Source organism: Halichoerus grypus, chromosome 9 (genome assembly GCF_964656455.1).
Source record: "Halichoerus grypus chromosome 9, mHalGry1.hap1.1, whole genome shotgun sequence".
Classification (NCBI taxonomy): Eukaryota; Metazoa; Chordata; class Mammalia; order Carnivora; family Phocidae; genus Halichoerus; species Halichoerus grypus.
In genome coordinates this window covers 119,861,787-119,877,012 of record NC_135720.1, presented here as the reverse complement: position 1 = coordinate 119,877,012, position 15,226 = coordinate 119,861,787, and the positions used below count along the sequence as shown (strand labels likewise).

The 15,226-nt window shown below is 39.9% G+C and overlaps 1 protein-coding gene across 2 annotated transcripts in view; it reads left to right on the top strand.

The window, feature by feature from the left end:
- GMDS (GDP-mannose 4,6-dehydratase) overlaps positions 1-15,226 on the top strand; it is a 641,507-nt gene that overhangs the window by 502,012 nt on the left and 124,269 nt on the right. The window lies entirely within an intron of this gene.

The window sequence follows — 15,226 nt, the reverse complement described above, 5'->3', positions numbered from 1 at the left end:
GCCCTGCCTTCGTCCATCCTTTAATTCACTCTTCTCTAGTGCTCTCTGATCCATTTGGAGGAATTTTTCAGACCACAGCCTTCTTGCTACCTATTAATGGGTTGTGTTCCCAGCTAACCTTCATGTTGACACCTTCTCCCGCTCTAGGAAGAGAGCCAGTGGAGGTAGAAGCACTTGATGCCAAAACAAACAATAAAGTTTGGAAACACTTAGACCAAGATAATTAGGGAAATGATGTTGAATAAAAGATGGCATTAGACCTATTATTATGCTTAAGTTAGAATCCAGTTCCAGAAAGTACAATCTCCAGTTAACTGATCTCTTTTAAAAGGTCTTATTTTGTTTCTTTAAAGATTTCATTTGTTTAAATCATCTGATCACTCCTCCCTTTAGGCTCTACTAATGGGTTTTCTTCTTCATTGAGAATTATATTGGAAAAAACTTCAATCAACAGCTATTTACTATTTAGGAACACTTAAACACTGTCTAACAACAATTAATGAAGCTAACTATTCAGGAAAAAAAAAAAAAAAGACTTACAGCCCCTCTGAAACATCTACCTGTGTAACACAAATCCACTTTCCTGAAATAGCAGAAACCCACATATAAGACAAATATATAAGTGGCCAGGATTTTTGTGCTCTTTCAAAACTTGAATATAACTGACCTATTTTGGGCAAGGAATCAGAAATTCTTAAGAATGGAAATGTTGAAACCCCAGATTCCGTTCTAAAACACATTTTTAAAAAAGAATTAGTGCACTGAAAAATGCTGTGTTTTAAGTATAATAACAGTCTATGGAATTATCACATCATATCTCAGTGATCGTTATGGAACACTGATCTCTTAGGCATTAACCCAGGAATTTTCTCCAATAATATTATCGTTTGTAATAGCAATAACATTGGGTAGATCACGAAGTGCTTTCAATAGATTATCTAATAGGATACCCAAAACCCTGTAACCTGTGTAAGAAAATCGAGAGTGAAATAAGTGGCTTACCTAAAGTGACAAGCCCAGAGTCTTAGGACTTCTGTCCGAGTTCTTTTCACTACATAACATTAAGACTGTCCTTTATGACTGCCTGTTTTCCTGTAAAAACACTTCATTTGCAAAGACGAATAAACATAAGGCCTTCATCCCTTGCCCCTGCGATTCTCTCAGCTCTCACATTCAGGTTCAGAGCTTCATTTGGAGTGTGTGTTTTTTGTATTCAGTCTCACACCACAGGCCCAACTTTCAATAATTGTCTCCTATTTTGTATGAAAGTACACAAGTGCTCAGAGAAAGAGTTCCTAAGATCCCAGCACTGTTTAGTGCTGTGAATAAGATTATTTTTAAAAAAAACAAAACCTTTTTTTTTTTCACTCCTTCAGCCTTAACCTCCACCTCTAGTAGCACTATGAGGAGCTAAGTCAGATGAGAAGCAGGCAGTTCTGTGATGCCTGGTTCAGTTCTCCTAAGACCCTCCAAACTGGCAGGTGGGGTGCTGAGGAAGAGCGGATGTCTCAGCTAAAGTAGATTGGAATTTCAGCAGGTGGCGCTGTTTCCTCCAAGCGAGCAGGACATGTATGCCCCCCGCCCCCACCCCAGGCGAGGGGCACTGTTCCCGGTTACTAGCAAACATCCAATACTTGTCCTTTTTTCTCAATGGTCCTAGCAAAGTTTTGAACCAATCTGATACTGAGTTGGAGACAAAAGTGAGTCATGCAAACTGACAAACTGGTTCTCATTGCTTTGTAGGTCATCATGCCAGCAGGATGGCTGGGATGTTCCTTCTAGGGTAAACCTGCAGTCCATTTCACTGTTGGAAATACAATGCTTGATTTTTTTTTTTTCCATCCCTGTTTTTTCTGGAGTCAGTCACACATAGGCAATCTATTTGAAAGAAAAAGGAAAGGCAGGAACAATTGTGTAACTGTCATTACAGCCAAGCATGTTCATTCTCTCACTGACCAAGCTCTTTAATGTCTGTGGACACATGCTTCTGGAGGCCTAACCAGATAGTGATGCTAGTGCACTGGGACTAGAGGATTTATCACTTGGCAGCCGGTTTACTTGTAGGGAGACACTGGGAATTTATCTCCATGCCCTTGGAGAACTGCTTTACTAAATGTCTCTCTTAAAGACTTCATTCACTGATTCTTCAGCCCACTTATTACATAGTCTTCTCACTAGACTTTGTACTTTGTTCTTTTTTAATTTTGTTCAAGAGGATTTATTCTAGAAGACACCCCCTGAATGATGGAGCTGGCCTAATGGGAAAGGACTCTTATTTTATCATCTGGTCTGTGGATGACCCAATGGCCCACCATTAGCAACGTCTTAGAATATGTCCTAAAGCTCTGATGGCACAAATCACCCTCACCCACTTAGTTTTTCCCTCTATGATTTTAGAAAGAATTTAGTAGAAATGGGAACTGAAGATTTGCTCATTTTCAAGAGCAGTCAAAATTTACTGCAAAATATTCTGCCTGCACACATCTTAGTCCTTTAAGATTACCAGCTTCTTAAATTAATGTTCAATAGTTGTTCTCTAAATCAATAACATTGCTTTTAAAACAAAATTCCCAATATTACCTAGTGTCTCCCGGTGAAGAAAAAAGACTTCCGGGAACACATTTAAAATTTAGTTTTGAAATGTTATCAGTTTGAGGTTTTCTAAATACCGTTTGACTCTTCATAAGTGCAACAAAATGGAAACACTATCATGTTCTTTGAAAAAGCGTAATAGGAATGTGAATGTGAGGGGTTTTGGTACATTCCATTTTGAAGACCCGGTACGTTGCACATCTTCCTAGGAAGGTTCAAATCGTGAAGTTAGCATCTGTCTTTTGTAAACACCGCTCCCAAAGTGCTCTCTCTCTCTGAAAGTTGGAGACTGAAAGAATGAAGCACAGATCCTCTCCAGGCCAAAAGTTGCGTCATAAGCCCTTCGTGATCAATAAGAACATTGTGGTGGTTATTTCATAGCTGATTAACTTATATGTCTACAAGCCAACACTTGACTTGAAAGGCTGGTCTGGTTTCTCGCGGTGCGAGCGTGGCCTTTACTAGCCTGTCCTGGCACCGAGTTCTGGGACTGCTCTTTCCTGACCGCAACCAGGGTACAGCCCTGCAGTTTCGTAGTGAGTAACCCATCAGCTGGAACCTGCACTTCTGTGAAAGGGCATTTTGTCTTTTAGGGCAGTACCACGAAGACAAGATAATTAGTGTGAGGGAGGGAAAAAACAGAATCGAAAACCGCATCAGATACCTGGTTGTGGACTCTCCACCTTTGAAGAGACAGAAAATGTGGTGGCTTTATTTTTCTTAATAACTAGGATAAATGCAAACCATTATAGGTAATTGAGCATTTAATGATGAGATGGTGCAGAAAGACATAACTTAATAAAAATTATCCATCTGTTTCTCAGTTCCTTGTTGAAATACACTGTGTCTCTTGGCTTTTCTGTAATTGGTTTATATGGTATTGTATTTTAATTCATGTCAGGATCTTAGAACTTCCTCTTAAGGGTTTTTGTATTCTTCCTTGCAAACTTTCTGTTTCATTTTTAGGGAACTGGAATCCTTACGTCTTGTAGTTGAAGTATAGTTTTATTGTGCTCAACATTACTTTTAATTTCACCAGTTGTGGGGTAAATAAACCATTGTGTACTTGGGAAAAAAAATTGGCAGAAAAGCAGAATATGTTAAAGACTCTTGCTTTTCATTGCTAGTGAGATTTCTCAACTGGAGCTTCTCTGTTTTATTTTGCCCCTGGCTAACATCTAAAGATCAGTAATAAAGCTCTATGCAAATACTTTCATGTATTTAAAGAACAATATTTTGACACTCATTGACACAAGCAAAAAAATACAACACTAAATTAGTGTTCAGGAAAACAATGAAGACATTGTTCATTCATATGAAATGAATGTGAAAAATGTTGTGTTATATTAACAGAAAAGATTGCTCCTCAGCTCTTGACCTTTAGTGTTTGCTAAATGACATTACTTATGGTGTTGTGTAGTAATAGACAATTTTTTATTGTTAATAACGGATCTCGAGCAGTCACTGATACTTGTCAGACTACTGGAAATTTTAGTCACCAAAAATAAATGTTTATTCTCCAGGGTGGTAATTTGAGGTAAGCTTTGCTAAAGATTTTTAAAAAATGTTTTTTGGACAGTTTGGAATTTCCAAATACTTGATAAGTTAAATATTTTGAAAATGTTAATTCAACGTATTAAAGGCTTATTTTTCTAGATTTCATCTAGATTTATAAATACTCCCCAAAAAAACTCCTGTCACCATCTATGTGTTTTCAAAATAATTGAACTTTTAGGAGCTCTCTTGATTTTTTTTTTTTTTAAATTTGGAGAACACAAAGAGGCTTTTTGTTCAGTTTTCAGTAGTGTGGAGGGGACCTTATTGGAGGGGAAGTTGTCCCTAAATTATTGCTTCTTATACATAATGGAATTTCTTTCCTCCTGTATCACTAGCCTCCAATATTGCTGCTACAATAAATGTTGTCTTAAATAGAATGCTTCCCTTTTCTTCTCTTTCAATCAAGGACAGTACAGAGTCAGCATCGAGGAAATAATTATGATAACAGAAACGTTATGCTCATGGATAAAACCAAGTCCGTAAGGGTAATTTGACCTCCCAGAAGAACAGCATTGTTGATGTTGGGATATTTTTATATTTAGCAACCAAAAATTAAAGGCATAATGATTAAGTCTAAATCCATTCAAATATAGTTTTAAGAGTATTGAGTGGGAGAGTGACTTTTAATTTGAAATCCTGATTTTTGTGAATGAGAACACTGTGGGGAAACACATTTGAAATGAGTTCAAATGAACAAGTTAAATGGGACACTAATTCCCAGTTAGAAAGATGGTACATCCGTCCTAGCCTGCAGTCTTTAGAGGAGCTCAAGACTGGGCAGTGAACAGGGTTCGCTGGGATTAAAAAACAGACTAAGAATTCTCTGGATCTCTCCTACTCCTCTCCTGTGCAGTAATTGTCTCCTCTTTGTGCTCCCATACCTCCTTTCCTGCTAGCATTTATCTCATTGGCCTTTTGTTATTTTGGTTGCCGTCGGGCACTTGGCAGTCTTCTATGTGGATTCTAAGGTCTCTAATGGTGCCTTATCGCCTTTGGAACTGCCTTCTCACACTGAGTACAGAGCCTGATACATGATTGGTCCCACGCACTCAGACTCAGCAAAGTTCTGAAAGTCTTGTTCCATCTGCAGCTGTCATCATCTGAATTTATTGGCACAAGGAGCAGAAACCAACTCAGAGAAATTCAAGTAAAAAGGGATTTATCATGAAGAGTGTCGGGATGCTTTACAGGAACTGGGAAGTGAAATCTGCTTTCTTGTTTGTCTGTGCATCTCTCCCCTCACTGCCCCCTCAAGCCTTGTAGGCTGTCTTTTCCCACTCCTCTACCCAAATATATCTCGGTGCTCAGCTCGGCTCTGCTTCTTCTGCGGGCCTCCCCTTGGCTTCAGCGGGGCTGGCTGACTCTGTGTGGCGGTCATCCAGCCCCAGTGTCCAGTGCTGTACTGCTCATTCAGTCTCTGGGTCTCTTACACAGACTCTTTTGAGACTGATTGACCCAGAATATGTCAGGTCTCCATCCATGATAAGGGAGTTGGGAAGGAGGGCAGGTATAGAGACCGGTCACCTGGCTTAAAAATGGCTGCCTGATTCACTCCCTCAACAAGAGCTGTGGGTAAGGATAGTCTTGCTTAGGAGAAAGGTTTTAGAAAGCTTCCATGCCTAGTGTCTTCTGACTACTACCTGGAGTTTATGTCTCAGAATTTCTTTCTTAAATCAAATGTTGAACTTTTAAAACACTTTTCGTATATAAATGTTGGTGATCCATAAGCCAGGCACAGCATCTACCTTGTTTATCCCTCCCTGATATACTGTCAGAGTCTAGCAGAGTGCCTGGCATCTGGCACCCAAATTTTCCATGAATATTGACTAACAGTATGAGGTTAGCCCACAGAAGTCCATGCAGCTATTCCTAACAACCATTTCTAATAAAATTTTTCATGAAAATGCATGTTCACCCAATGCACTAAAAAGAATACTTAAAGAGGAACTGAGGGTCTACTCCCAGCTCTGGCACTAACTAGGTATGTGACTTTAAGCAAGTCACATAGTCTCCCTGGTTTCAGTTGCTTCACCTCTAAAATGAATTGAATTGGATGAGAACATCTCTGCAGCCCCTTCCAGCTATAAAATTCTATGGCTCTGACTAACAGAATCAGGATTAAGTTCACTCCACCCTTTCAGTCTTCCCTCCCCATGCCATATATGGGTGTAAGAATTTGATCATGGAGAGAAACTAGATCCTCCCAGGCACCAATAACCCTCACAGGCTACATAATTATCATTGTCATCATCATCGTCATGATAAATAATAGTCTTTAAACACTCACTGTATCTCAGGCACTGTTCCAGGCACTTTACCTATATTAACCTATTTAATCCTAAAAACGGCCCTATGAGGTAAGTACTCTTATTGTTCTCATTTGTCTGAGGAACGGGAAGATTAAGGAACTTGCCAGAAGTTACCAGGTGAGTCCTGGAGCTGGGGTTTAAACACAGGTGGTCCGATTCCAAGTTTGAGCTCCAGCCACAACATGCAGTGTTTCTCAGTGTGGTCCCCAGATAAGCAGCCTCAGCTTAGCCCTGGACCTTCTTAGAAATACAAATCTTCAGGTCCCACCCCAGGGCTATTGAATGAGAAGTTCTTGGGCTGGAGGAAGCCAGCAATCTGTGTTTTAATCTTATGCATGATTCTAATGCACACTAAAATTTGAGAGTTCCTGCTTCTTTTCAACACTGCCTTCCAACATACCTGTAAGTGGTTCTCTAAGTATTTACTCCCCAGGTATGCTAATTGGGGAATAAATACCTAGAAACGTGGTATTGTTGCCCATTTGTACGTGGACAAGGCAAACATTCAAATATAGGTGATCATAAGTTAGGAGCTAGTTATACTGCTTTCCAAGTTCTCTGTCTCCTAGTTGCCATGACTGATGAAATCAGTACAGAAAAAGTCGGGCAGTGGAGACAATTACAAAGGAGGGAGGAGAGGAGGATTATTCCTCCATCTCTGCTGCAGAGATGAGGAGGCCTCCTCCATGAAGCCCTAATAGAATCTTTGACAGGTTGAGCAAACAGAATTAGGGCAGTGCATCACATAGTATGTGGACTCTCCTTCCCTACAAGAGGGTGACTGACTCTTCAGCCCTGACCCATCCCATGCAGGGTCCACTAGCTGCATGTGCTTACTGAGCACTCACAAGGTGCTCAGTCTGAACTGAGATGGGCTATAAATGCAAAATACACGCTGGACTTCAAAGACTTAGTACACAGAAAAATAATGTAGACTATCTTGATGACATTTTATATTGAAATGATACCGTACTTTATATATTGGGTTAAATAAAACATTGAAATTAGTTTTACCTTTTTACTTTTTTAATGTGGCTAATTGAAATTTTTAAATTCAGTAGGTGGCTTGCATTGTATTTCTATTGGGCAGCATTGTTTTAGACTAAGCTTGTAAAGTCCTATCTACATCTCCCTTAATGCACGTAATATGGTGTGTCTATAGTTTTGATTTACTGGTAACCATGATTATCAAACCTGGAACTGAGAGAGAGCTATGGCAATGCTAGGACCTGTTATTCAGGGAGCCCGGAACCAGCCCAGAAGTGGGATTCCAAAGGTCAGAGTCAGACTGAGAGGCAGAACCAGGTGGTCAGGATGGGCTTGAAGGATAAGGTCACAGAAAAGTCAGAGCTGGCTTCCCAAGAACATGTTTAGTCCAGGAACCATGAGCAGGGAGATGGACGATCAGGTGGTCATGAGTATAAAGTAACTTCCTGCTGCATGCCCACAGCTTTTATATTGTTCCTGCCAAGCCAGGAACTAATTCTAGAATGGCTTACCTGGGTATACGAGTGGGAACAGGTAATTGGAAACACCTGGTTGAGGTAGGTGGCTGGGCACGCTCCAGGAAACAACCACTTCTGGGAAGTATGTTGTGACAGTAATGGTATGAGGGCCAAGTTAGAGCATTTGTTAAATTACAGTGACCTGAAAGTGAGTTTCCATATTCCAGGTGTTAGTCTGCGAATTACTGTTGCCCTCATATAAACCTAATGCTGCACGATGTTAACGATAGAGCTCTCTATATAGAAACTACAGGCTGAGGCAGTAATGCTTATATCAAAGGCAAACATAGTCATTTCATTACTATATTGAAACAATCAGCTTATGTTACAGTCATCACAAGATAGCCCTTTGCAATAGATTTTTTCTAGAGATGGCTGCAATAATCCCTCCCATTCGGCAGGCCCGTTTGCTCTGTGACTCTACCACTCTTCTCATAAAGGGGGAGGTCTCTTTCCCCTTTGTTGAAATTTGGGCTGACCCTATAACCAGCAGTATGTAGAGGAAGTGACTCTGGCCTTTCAGCTTCTATAAAAAAGCTTGAGCTGGATGATGAGAGACTGCAGGGTTGGGGGACATGTGAAGGAGAACTGAGGTACATTTAGCACCAAGGGACCCAGACCTGTGAGGGGGGCCATTCAGATTACCTCAGCCACAGGGAGCAGAGATGAGCCATCTGCCCCGAGCCCTCCTAAATTCCTAGCTCCCAGAATCCTAAGCAATAAAAAGGTTTAAACCACTAAGTTTTAGGATGGCTTATTAAGCAGCATTAGACGAGTGGATTTATTTATATGTGGATTTTTCATTAAAGTCTTTTCATATATTATATGGTCACATAATTTTGGGATGTACATAATTGCTTAAAATAATTCCTTATGCACTCACTCAGAATATGTTATGCTAAACATACATACAAGCTGTAGATTTTGCTCAAATTAATTTTCAGCCCTAAACGGCCACAAAATGGTATTACAGAGGAAGGGAGACCATCTTGATGGACACCCGCGTCGATACTGCCGAGTGGCAGGGAGACGCTGCTGACGCAGGAGCCGGTTTTACCATCTGTGCCATGGCCTCCTAGCTGAGAGTCCATGCGGGCTGTGATCCGGGGGAGGGGCAGAGAGGAGGCAGTACTGCGCGCAGCTCCACAGCAGCCTGGTGATTGACAGACTATTCTGTGAGCCGCACGAACCACGCAACGGCTGATAAAGGAAGGCAGCCTTGTCCTGGGGCAGAAAATGTACGGGGTTCATGAGAGGGTTTTGAGAGAAGTTTGAAATGCAGCAGCAGGCCACCCTCGGTGTGCTTTCCTGTGCCTCCTCATACGATTCTTCAGCAAATATCCCACCTTGTTCAAATAGTATTAATAATCGGAAGGGCACTACCCCAGGATCTATACCGGAGGTGAGAGTGAAGAAAGGATTGCAAGGAGAAGAAAAGGAGCAAAACAGGTGAATAGCCCATATCCTAAGGAATATTATTCAAAGAAAAATACATTGCCGGAGCTCGGTTCATTGTCCTCCATAGATTTCAGAAAATTATAGGCAACATGTTTGTGTTCAGTTTGCTAAAAACTATTACAGCAGTCCATGGGCCAGTTGACTGTGTTTGTAAATAATGTTTTATTGAAACACAGCCGTGCCCATTTGTTTGTGCTCTGTCTGTGGCTGTTCTTGCACCACACAGCAGTGTTGAGTACTTGTGTTAGGTACTAGATGGCTCAGAAGCCTAAAATATTTACTACCTTGCCCTTTAAGAAAAAGTTAGCTGACCCCTGACTTAAAGAAAATAAATGAAAGAGTGAAGCTGGAAGTAATCAGGAAAGATATGGAAGAGAAAAAGAAAATCGGTCCAGAAACTGAAGCCACCTTAGCAGTGGAATTTAAAATAAATGTTACTGAAAACAATCAGTGGCAGGAAGAAACCACATAAAATAATATGGAAAAGACCAAGCGTAAAAATGATTAGATAGGGTATAATAGGCATAGAAGACAGAAGAAAAGAGATACAACGTGAGCATAATTGGTGCGCCTGAAAAAGAAATGGAACAAATATAAGAGTGAAATATACTCAAAGATTCATAGAAGGAATAAATACATAACTTGAATCTGCATATGGTATCCCAGAAAAATTGATTTCAGAATGATTAACGCAAGACTAGGAGCTTTTAGGTTTTCAGTTCTCATCCAGAGATGAGAAAAACTAACCCTCAGCCTTGGAATTTGTAGATCGGTGTACATGGCTGGAATGAAAGCAGGGCAAGGCAGATTTTGACCCAGCCTTTTTCTTGTGGTGCGTTATTTTTCTTGTGGTGCATCAACCTAGAATAATAGGTTAACAGCAAAAGTAAGAAGAGCTCTGTTGCTTTCTAAATTGTGTTCTGTTGTTTTCGTTGTTTTTATTTATTATCTAATGATTCTTTTCCTCTTCAGTAACTTAGTATCTTAAAAATGTCTGAAGGCCTCTTTATCAAAGGAATCCACAAACCACAGTATTTTTGCCCATGAAGAAAACGAATAGATTGAGAAGTCCTTAAGGCCAGCCTCTGGTTTTATGCTAGATGATTTTCTTGATATCAATTTTATTTATATAATCATGTAGTACCTGTTTCCCAACTATGTCATAGTAGGGGGGAGTCTCCCATGCTAACCCTCAGAACTGCTGATGTGAGTACCGCAAAGCATAAGGCCTGACCTAGCACAAGACTACTTGAAGTCCTGACCCAAACTGTGAATACCAGGCTGTTATCATGAAAACAGCTACTGAACAAAGTTTAAAGACAAAATGTAAGTGAATGGAGCCCCAGTTGGCATTTTTTAATTGGGAATTTAAATATCCATTTGTTCAAATTCCTATGGTTTTTATTAGAATTATTTCATAGACTTTCTCCACCGAAATATATATATATATGTATATATATATATTTAGTTCTGTTTTAAGATTATTTTTATGACAGTAGCACATAAAGCACAAAGCACAGGACTAAAAAAGCAGCAGTCAAATAAATATAGTTAAACATAACCTTGATTAACAAATCTTGTTATTCATGGATGACAGCTCAGTTAATAAGTGTTTGTGGCTTGGATACTGAACCGGAGGTTAATGGCGAGGTGGAAGCAATTGTAGAATCCAGATTTTTAAGACAAACACACATCACACCCCAAAAGGCATGCATGGAATCAGGTATAGTTAGTCGGCTGTGGTGATGTACTTTGGGTGTTCTCCTTCACTGGTCCAGCTGTGAACAGCCTCCAGAGCTACCAAATCAAGGAAGGAGGAATGATCCTTCAGTGCCTACTTCCGCGTTCATGACTTGAATGGCCAAAGAGTAGATTGTAGGAGGCAGTGTTTTCACTCGAATTTTCTAGTTTTATTTTGACTTCTCTAAATTAGATTTACAGAACTGATAGCTTCTATCTATAATTATACAGCTACAAGAGAACGCATGTCCAAATTTAACTAATGCTTATAACCATCTACACTCTGCCTTCAGATGTCAATGGTATGGCGTCAGATTTCTACTTCACGTACCTTAAAAGCAAAATGAATGTGAGACATGATTTGAAGACCGCACTCTTCATTTGCTGTTAAGGGACATTTTTATGTCGAAGAATCTGAAGCCTTGGTACATTCCTTAACTGATTGTCTTTCCTCCCTGTGGGATGGATTAAAAAGCAGGAGATTTTTTTTGTTTGCACTGGTGATCAGGTCACAGCTGAAAGTAAATAAGTATCTGAGGAAGTGGATAAGTCAGTCATATCCTTAAAGGGCACTGAAAGAATGTGGGAAGACTCTCTTTTTTCTCCTTCATTCCTTGAGAGACAAAGAGAGAGGATTGACATCTAAAACATGTAACCTCAAAATTGTTTCTATAGTCGGAAGCCAAAGCCGAGTGGCGATTTGATCACAGATTGTGGCCTGGCAGTGTCATGGGTCATATGTTCAGCATGTGAACAGGAAGGTGAGAAGTGGTGAGCTTTTGCCTCCGTTGTGCTGTCCATCAGAGAATAAATGGACCAAATCAACGTGTGCAGCTGTATAAGGAGGGGAATGGCTGAGTACTTCTCACACAGGGGCCTTTGTGTCCTGGACATGATCTAGCATTATGATGGGATGCACTGGGCCTCGGCTTTGTGGCAAATTACTAACCCATTATCACATCAGAACACAAGATCATTTATCTTCTAATCCAGAATGTCACCTGTTCTTCATTTACCAGTCAATAACCATTAATTATGCTCAGTGGAAATTTAAACAAAGCCCTTTCCCTCTGTTAAAACCAGTAAACTATTCAGTAATAACAAATAAATCTGGAGTTGTATATCCTTTCCCTTCCCATTCCCAGACTGGAGTCTGGTACAATATGAACTTTAGAGGAAATGCCTAGAAATTGATAGGTCAAAGGCCGCAGATAGTCTGATGGAAAAGAAAAGAGCAGATTCTTGGCACTCACTTTAGTGAAAGTGAGAGGCTCCTACTGATCCCAAGATTCCTGTTGGGGAACAAAACAACTACCAGGGAACTTGCCCAGTGTTTAAAGTAATCCACCATTAACCAGTAATCATATTTTCTCCTTTTATTTTTAGCAAGCCCTTGCTTTCTTTCACATGACTAAAAATATAATTTTTTTCAAAACCATTCTAGCACAACATAGTGTTTCAAAAGAAATAAAATAAGCTGAGCAGTCCTGAAAGACCTATTTTAAATGTTATTTTTAGAATGGAAATTTGAGTAAAACACATGTAAGTGTATACACAAATCCCTCAGAAAAATGTTCAAATAGAAATTCTAGCCAGAAGCATAATTTAGTTTTTCCTAAAAACTTTGAAAGTATTTTTGAAGAAAGCCAAAACAAGTGTGTAGGTGTGCATGTGTGTGCATGTATGCGCTCAGGGGAGGTGGGAGAGTCAGCTTAGCTGGGGAAGGGTGGCCAAAGGGCAGTCTCAGTCCCAGTGAAGTCAACCATACTGTGTGCCATTGGTCACAGGGAAACTCAGTGAGATAATATGAATTCATTCCAAGGACTAGACCTGGGGCTCTTGTGTGGGATCTGGAAGGAAAGGTCAGAGTTTCCAGACAGAGGAGAGAAGAGGGCATTCTAGGCCACGGGAACTGCACGTGCAAGACACAGAGACACAAGGAGCTAGCCCCCCACCAGGCCACCGATAATGCACATGAGCCTCAGTGCCCATAACAAAAGACACCTCTGTGGGGACCTTAACAACAGAGGGTGCTGGGCACAGACCCCACTCCTCCTCAGCCCAGAGCATTTTTAATAGTGTGAAATGGCCCTGAGGTCTCAGAGGTACAAGGATTTTGGAGACTCTGTGCTGCATGGACTATCCCAATAAAGAGAACATCTTGTGTTTTGTGCCTTTTAAAAATGGATCAAGTTTTATTATTAATACTAATCTAACTAGTGTGAATTTTTAAAGTGTTGTGACTAAATTCATCATCTGTGATCTCTTAATGCAAAATGACACTTGGAGGTATTTCATGAATGCCAGCAAAACTGTCTCCTAGCCAAGACACTTTCATTGGTTACTTCTCAGTGTGTCAATGACCTGAATCTATTGCCATTGTCCCACCCAGTGTGCCCACCTCCAAGGCGCATAAAACCTCCAAAAGTCTCATCCTCCATAGAACAAAAATAGGATTGAAAAGTCTTACAATAGACCAAAAATACAAAATAGTCACAAGAAATAACTTCAAGTAAAAGATAAATATCTATTTTTTTTTTTAGAAGGATGCCACAAATTCAAATGAATAAAGAGGAATTAAACTTTTTTGGGTTGTATCCTCTGAGAAAAAAGAAGCTGCTCCATTGGCTTCAGCAACTTATTTTTCAGCTTATCCAATAGCAACGAGGGAGACACCAACCAGCACAGTTTTCTTTAAATGTTAGAACCAGAGTGTAATACACATAATATTGGGGACTGTGTTCTAATGAAGTGTCTATTATTTTTACCTATTTTATTTTGAAAAGTGGGTGAGAATGATGAAAAAAACAGTTGTTGTCATTGTTGTTGGCTTTGATTTTCTTAAAGAGGCATGCTGCAGTCACACACGAGCTATACTTTTGTGTTTTTTAATCTGCGTCTTCAATCTGTGTAACAAAATCATTAAAATTAATGTACAGTTCCAAACTGTAGAAACGATAGGCCTGTGTGTGGCTGATAAAAGTTGTTATAACCAAGTGGAGCAGGGCTGTGACCGTTGCTACCAGTTTGTGTCTGAGACACGCAGCTGCACTGTTGCCCAACTAGACTTCTTGTTCCTGTTGAAAAAGTACACCGTATGATGCACGCACTGAGCACTTGACCTTGAAACGCTGCCTGACGAATCCTGAACTCTGGTGCATTCTTATTGCCACTCAAATAACTTTTTAGAAGTGGCAGTGCTGTTCGTTACATAATTGTTTTCCCTTTAATGATTCTTGACTTACTTGGATTTTTTATGTCAACACGCTGGAAAATTTCCAACTTTATTGTTAGGAAATTTGGTTCCACCTTTGAGGAAGATCATCTGTCTTTAAATGACTTTTTCTTACCTTCCGTCCATGATATTAAGGAAAATTGGGCAATTCTTTTTAAACTCTTCTTTTCTTAAATATACTATGGAAAGTTTCTTTGCCACAGATACTCTTGAACATCTTGTTCCTTTAAATTGTAGCCCAAGGACCTGCTGTGTGAGAATCAGGATGCCTAAAACATGCCTTCCAGTCTACTGAGTCTGAACTGCTGTGTCCCAGACATCTGTGCTGAGATGTTCCCTTGATGATTCTGATGCACATTAAAGTTTGAGAACCACTACTGTGATGTTGAGAATAGTGTAGTAAATTCATTGTCATTTTCTAGCTGTACATGTCAAAGTATTAAAATAAGGTGGCCTTAGATTGAGGTGACTTTTAATGCCTTAACAGCCTATGTAGGTGAACCAAAACCTAAGCCAGAGTCAGTGCACTCAAATCCAACAAAATGAACCTTAAGAACAACGAGTCACAAACAGCTACCTCTGCTTTTTCAAATAAGGCAACTCTGTAAACTATAGTCAGTCACAAAATTTGTTTACTTTGCTTCAGTGTCTACTCTATGAAAACGCTGCTCCGAGTTTCTGTTGGTATAGTGCTCCTAATCACCTTTGGTTTAGTGCTGCCTTATTCGAATTGATGTATGCTCCAATAAACTCTTGGCAAAAAAAAATTTAATGTGCCTCAGTTTACCTTTTAGCAATGTCCATCTCCAATTATTTTTTTTTTTTATAGA